Here is a 7,520-nt window from a genome sequence, read left to right as displayed (position 1 = left end):
TAACTTCCCCTAAGTTCCTGGCACTCTATGTACTTTTCTTCAATTCCAGTTTAAAAATAACTCTTTGTGCAAGTATTATCCGTGTTTTACAGATCAGGGAATTGAGACTTAGAGACATTAAGAAACTTGCACAAAATCAAATAGCTAATGGGTAACTGGACCAGGAATCAGACCAAGGAGATGAAGATGGGGAATTAAGGGCAGATAAACAATAGATGAAGGCAAGATGGAAGGAAGATCAGAGAACACGAGAGCAGGCAGAACACTGGAGATGAGATTTGATGAGGTCAAACGATCATTTTGCCATCAGTCGCATTTACTTTTTTGCAGACTTGCCTTTCAGATTATGGATTCCTTATGTTGCTTTAAATCTGCAAACAACTATTTAGCAGCTGCTGAGACAGTGGTGCGCCTAACCCTTGGAGTACAGAGTAATATTAATACAACTCTGAGCTCCTAAAGGAGCTCTCTCTTTTTAAAAGAAATATCCTGAGCCCAAAACGCTCAGCTAAGCAGTCCCTAAAATTTGTCCCACAAACACTTTTGTAGATCATGAGTGTTTATTATTGCTTTAAGTTGCTAAGTTTGTGGGTAATCCGTTATACAGCAATATAACTAATATAATAATATAATTACTTTAAGCTTTCTATAAGTAAAAGGGTTTAGAGCTAGTAGGTGGCTTTTGCTTTTCGAAAACAGAAAGTATTTCATTATTTTGTTTTATTTCATTATTGTAGATTATGACTGCTTATCACAGAGAATTTTGGAAAATCCAGAAAAGCATACTTAAGGGGAAAAATATTCCATGTGATCTACAATGCAAGACAACCAGTAATGCACATGTCTCTATGAGTTTTCATATACAGGCAAACTACATTAAAATTCTTAAATACTTTAATTAAGCAGTTGTCAGGCAGATCATGCACAAGGTATAAACTTCAAAAAATATCAAAAGATAGCCAGTGAAAGAATGTTCTCTTACAAATCCCAAGTTCTACTCTTTGAATCAACCAATATATTCAGGCTTTTGAATAGTCTACCAGGGTTTTTTTTTTTGTTTTTTTTTTTCATTATTTTTTATACAGTTTTTAAAGATTACACACCATTTACACTTATTACAAAATATTGACTGTCTTCCCCATGTTGTACAATAAATATTTATAGCCTATCTTACACCCACTAGTTCGTACTTCTCACTCTCCCACCCTATATGACCCCAGAAGTAATCTTTGCACATATAATAGTATCACCTGTAAAATCTTAATTCAGCCAACAGAGAACTGCCACATCATTTTAAATGCCCGCATGTGTTGCAACACATGGATATATCATAATTACTTAACACACTCCATATGGACAGGCATCAGACTGCTTAAAATCTTTCAATATTGTAAAGCGTGTCCCAGAAACATGTCTGTACATGTATCATTTTGTGTACTTGCCAGAATATTTCCTTTGTATACATTTCTATAAGTGGAATTGTTGGGCCAAAATATATACAATTTAAAATTCCTTCATCCACAATACGTTGGAGAAGGAAACAGCCACCCACTCCAGTATTCTTGCCTGGGGAATCCCATGGACAGGGGTGACTGGCAGACTATAGTCCATGGGGTCGCAAGAGTCAGACACAGGGGAGGTGGGAGGGGGTTCAGGATGGGGAACACATGTACACCCATGGCAGATTCATGTCAGTGTATGGCAAAACCAATACAATATTGTAAAGTAATTAGCCTCCAATTAAAATAAATAAATTTATATTAAAAAAAGAGTCGGACGCAACTTAGCAACTAAACCACCACCACCACCATCACCACAATATGTGGATCTTGTATATTAATATCTTCATTTTAAGGACCAGAAAATTGAGAACTAGAGAAAGTAAGTGATTTCCCCTAGATCACGCTGTTGGTACAAGGCAGAGCTGGTTCTCCAATCCACATTTAGGACTTGGGGTCTCATTGCTCCCTCTGTTCTAGCAGAAGTCTGGGCAGGATTCAGGTTACCCACAAGAAGAGCAAATGATCCCCCCTTCCTCAAGCCAGACCCTTGTGTCCTTGCTCCCTCCTCTGAGAGTGGGCAGGGAGGGACCTGGCATTTTCTCTTGTAACTTGAAAGTCAAAGAGTAGGAGCAGACAGAGCTATTAGAGTCTCAAGAATGAGAGAACAGTGTGGAATCCAGGGATTACTGAAAATGTTGGGAATGACCAGAATTACAACGCCAAAGAGCAGTGAAAAATGTCTTCTGAAATCATTCACTATCCAGATTACTATTCTTTTGGATTTCTCCATGACCATGGATTATAAGCAGCCTAACTGATTGCCCACTGCCTCTCTGGACCTGAACAAGTAGAGCAAAAGAGGACATTCAATACCAGTGAGGTAGGGCATTGGGTCTGGACTAATAACGCATAAGTCATGGAACTGTGTTGTGTGCTTTTTTTTAATCCTCAAGAAAAAGAAATTACTTCTCCTCTTCTCTTCTATCACCTTTTCACCCCCTTTGAGAGATAATGTGGTTTCATGACAAGAATATGAGTTTTAAAGTCCTGGGTGACAACCTTAAAGTGGTGCTGAGCTGGGAGTAACACCAAAACCCTGATTTTTTGTTTTCTCATCTGTAAAAGGGGTTCTTGTGAAAGTTCCTGAAATTATGTTCATGAAAGAGCCTGACATGTGGCAGGTAAATGCTCAGGAAAGGAGATTTTTCTCTCCTTCTCCTTTCCATTCCAGAAAGTGAAAGTGAAAGTTGCTCAGTTGTGTCCGATTCTTTGCAACCCCATGGACTGCACAGTCCATGGAATTCTCCAGGCCAGAACACTGGAGTGAGTAGCTGTTCCCTTCTCTAGGGGATCTTCCCAACCCAGGGATCGAACCCAGGTCTCCCATTTTGCAGGTGGATTCTTGACCAGCTGAGCCACCAGGGAAGCCTAAGAATACGGGAGAGGGTAGCCTATCCTTTCCCCAGGGGATCTTTCTGACCCAGGAATTGAACCAGAGTCTCCTGCATTGTAGACGGATTCTTTACCAGGGAAGCCTCCATTCCAGAAGGAGATCTTAATAATCAGGTTATAATTTATATGACCTGAGAAAAGCTCATTTCTAACAGTTCTTGGATTACCAGCTTTTTCCAGGCTTACAAGAGAAAAGGTAAGTATAGTCATCATTCCTTTTCATATTCCTGTATGTGCAAATCTTGAGAGAGGGCATGTGTGTGTTCATGAACACCCACTCACACCACACACAAAGTAGTCACGGGCCCCATTACCACTCAGCCCTAAGTTTAGACGGATTTGAGCAAATGACTTAGGTAACCACAACTGGAAGGAAAACACAACGTGTACATCCTAATTAAAGTTATCCCTTCAGATAGCCTGCAAATTTTAGTTTTACCAAAGACCAGATCAGAGGGTGTTTATCCACAGCTCGCACTGTGGGCTGATAACCAATTGTCGTGTTCTCCAGGCTAAGAGTCCAGAAGACTTGACTAGACTCTGAATGAGCCTGGTTAAGTAGGAACTCAGTCCACTTTCCTCCTGCAGCTCCCAGGCTCGGATCCAGAGCTCCACACACTGCAGCTTTGTTCGGTTTGTGCTGAGGGTGTCTCGAGCTTTCCGCCAAGCAGCACTTTGCAGAACCTGTGTCTAGCTCTCCCTGTCCTGCAGTGCTTCTCAAAATCAACATCGAATTTGGAAGAACACACTCAGCCGGGCTCTGTTCTCTTCTGGGAAAGGGACTGGCCTAACGTGTGGTGTGGTGGCTGGAGGTCGTGTTGACGACCCCGTGGGACCAGTGTGTGGACCGAAAGACAAACCCCGCAGACAACGGTGACCCAGGATGTGTATCTCCGTGGACAGATGGGCTGGGCAGTCACATGGGGCCCTGCATGCCGAGGGGTCCACATTTGTTCTGAGCCTCTGTTACTGTTGCTGTGAAAGTCATAATGACATTTGAAAAGGGGGTCCTGCACTTTCATTTTGCACTGACTCTACCCCTAACCTTAGCCTGACAAATAATGCAGCCCAGCTTGTTGATTTCTCCTTGCCTCTGCATACACTGTTCCTTGCCTGGAATGCTTATCCCACCTCCTGTGCCCCAAGGAATCCCAAGTTATTCTCTCCTTTTTTCTTTTCTTCCCTTCCTTCCTCCTTTATTTCTTCCTTTCTACTGCTCTTCCTCTGTAAATAATTGCCGAGTCCCTGTTTCGGGCTCTACCTTGTGCCAGGGGCCAGGATACAGAGAGTAGGCAAGATGGGAGATCCTTATTTTCATGGAATTTATAGTCTGGGGAAGGAGGTAAACAAACGAAATCACAAAGAAACAAAAATTATAGTCATTGCTATGAAGGAAACATACGGAGTACTGAAAGTATCGCAAAGGTGGGAGGAGGCCAGTTAGGTGAAGGGGGTCAATGGTTCCAGGGCAAGACTCCATTCTCAGAAAAGCTTACTCTCCACTCTCCAAAGAGGTGGCCGCTGTCACTTTGAGCCTAGTGTGTACTGCATTCCCAGTTTATTGCTCTGCTGATATGCTGGCCTGACTTAATGGCGATTATATGTCTGCTTGTCCATCTCCCCAACCCAGCGCGAGTTCCACGTTGCCTGAGGACTGAAACCACATTGTAAGCATTCTTGTCTCCCCAGATGCTTTGCTTAGTAGACGCTGAACGATGTTAGATACTTTGTTACTTGACATGGGTGGCTCTCAGAGGAGGCAAGGGAGCGATTTTATCTTCCCCCACCCTCCATCCAACCAAGGGATGTTTGGTCATCTCTAGGGGCATTTTTGGAACTTCCCTGGTGGCTCAGACGGTAAAGCATCTACCTGCAATGCAGGAGACCTGGGTTCAATCCCTGGGTCGGGATGATCCCCTGGAGAAGGAAATGGCAACCCACTCCAGTACTCTTGCCCGGAAAATTCCATGGATGGAGGAGCCTGGTAGGCTACAGTCCATGGGGTCGCAAAGAGTGGGACACGACTGAGCAACTTCACTCAGGGGCATTTTTAATGGTCATGACTTGGGGTGAGGGAGGATCCTGGCATCTAGTGGGCAGAAGCCAGAGATCCTGTAAGCACTCTACAATACCCAGGACAGCCCCCTACCCCTGAAACAGAGAATCATTCAAACCCAAAGTGTCAATAGGGCTCTATACTCTGTCATACAAAATTTTTTATCTTTTTATTGGAGCATAATTGCTTTACAATATTGTGCTAGTTTCTATTACACAAATATTATATATTAACACATATATGTGGAATCTGGAAAAAGGTTATAGATGAACCTATTTCCAGAGCAGGAATGAGACAGAGATGAAGAGGAAGGACATGTGGATCCAGTAGGATGACGCAGTAGGGGAAGGGGAGAGGGGGACAAAATTGGGAGATTAGGAGCAGAAATAATTTTAAAATATTCACTGGTATAACCATCTCCTCCTCTCCAGCAGGGCCACACTAAAGAGGTTCTTTTTCAGGAAGCCCCTTAGAGGCAGCCCCTTAGCTGTTCTTAGGACACACTGCAGTGTCTCCCAGCCGTGAATTTCTGCTCTCTCTTTCCCACTGTGATCCTGTGAGCTCGTATATGTTAAATTCCTTAGCAAGCACTGTACAGCCGTGATTTCCTCTCAATCCAGCCCTTTCTCCCCACTTCCTTCTGACCTAAGTTTCTCCTGATGCAGCTAAAATCCATTTCCTCAGCAACGGGTATTTCTGAGCTCACCAGGTCACCCAGGAACATGATTGAGCAAGTCCAAGAGCAAATAGCTGTTCAAGGGGTTTTGAGTCGAGGAAGGAAGGAACTAAAATTTGGTGAGAGCACTTATTAAGGGCCAGGCACTTTCCCCAACATAATCCTCAACACAAAGTTTCAAGGGAGATATTATTAGCATTTCCTCTACCCCAGGCTTTTCTGAAAAAGAAGAAACTCAGGCACAATAATTCTTATAAGTCCATACAGCCACTAACGTGGTCAAACTGGGATGGAAACTCTGTTTTTTTTTTTTTTCTAACGTCAGTGTATAAGCTTGTTCTGTCACTGATGTTCCCAAGTGATGCTTTTTCTATTTTTACTTTTTCCTTTGTTTCAAAATGGATATGATATACCTTATGGATATATACTATACCAAGGGAAGGACTAAGTAGAGAAATTAGGGTAAGAAAAACAATGATAAGAAAAATAAAGCCAAGCACAAGGTTAATACTGAAAACAAATGCCTTAAAGTATCATGCTTGCTACAGCTGGACACTGATTTGACTCTGAGCTTCCCAGCAACCAAGGTGAAGCAGGAAATAGCATCCATCATTTTTTCCCTAATGCCTCCGGAGTTTAAAATAAACACATGAAAAATCGATTGTAATCTCTGTCTCCAAAAAGAAGAGCTATCTTGGCCCTGAGACAGACAAGAGGTTTTACATATGGATTCAGATACAGGTGACTATAGTCACTGTATCCATCCTTACTGACATGCCTGCTTTGTGATAGCATGTGATCACAGGTAAATTTTGACTTAGATGAAAATATTGTTAACAATTCAGGGAAGCAAACCAATAATACGGTTTGTTGATGAACTGAAGGTTGAGTTAAGTTATAATTCTCAAGGTGATAAAGTGGCCAAAGTAGGCTAGGTAATGTCACAGTGACAAATAACTCCAAAATCTCAGAGGTCTGCCACAACAAGGGCTTTTCCTTACTCTCAGGACTTACTCCTGGGGTACTGGGTGGTTCTGCTCTGTCATCCTCAGCAGGAGACCAGATGGGGAGGTCCTATCACCATATTTCTAGTACTGCCTCACAGGAAAAAAGCAAGGTAGTGACTTGCAGGTATTGTTTCATAAAAAATTTGTCCAGAGATGGCATGTGTCACTTCCACTCACAATTTGTTGGTCAAAGCAGATCATTTGGCCACACTCAACTCAAAGGATAGGAAAAGTAATCCTGTAATCTTCCCAGAAGGAGGAAGAACTATTTGCTGAACAGAATTAATGACTATTCTTATGGAGTAATTATTTTTTAATAGGTGTATTAGTCATCTACTACTGTGTAACAGATGACCCCCCAAAACCAATGAATGAAAACATTCATCTCATAGTTTCACAGGGGCAGGAATCCAGGCTCAGTTAGTTGGTGACTTTTGTTCAAGGTTTCTCTTGAGGCTGCTCTCAAGGGACTAGTCAGAGTTGCAGGCACTTCAAGGCTGGTCTGGGAATGAATTCCCTTCCATGGTTGCTCTTGTGGCTTTTGAAAGACCTTAGGTCCTTCTTGGTGACTGGAGATATTAGCTCCTTACCAAGTAAGCCCCTCCATCGTGCAGGCTCATGGTATGGCAGCTGGCTCTCCCCAGAGTGAGTCATCTAAAGAAGAACAACCAAGAACATAAGATGGGGCCACAGTCCCTTATGACCTAACCTCAGAAGTGACATCCCATCACCTCTACCATAGTATGTCTGTTATAGGCGAGTCACTAGGTTCAGCCCTCACCTGGGGACAGGAACTAGGCAAGGATGAGAATACCAGGAGGTGAGGA

This window comes from Bubalus bubalis, chromosome 15, assembly GCF_019923935.1.
Source record: "Bubalus bubalis isolate 160015118507 breed Murrah chromosome 15, NDDB_SH_1, whole genome shotgun sequence".
NCBI classification, from domain to species: domain Eukaryota; kingdom Metazoa; phylum Chordata; class Mammalia; order Artiodactyla; family Bovidae; genus Bubalus; species Bubalus bubalis.
Note: the sequence above shows the minus strand (reverse complement) of the source record.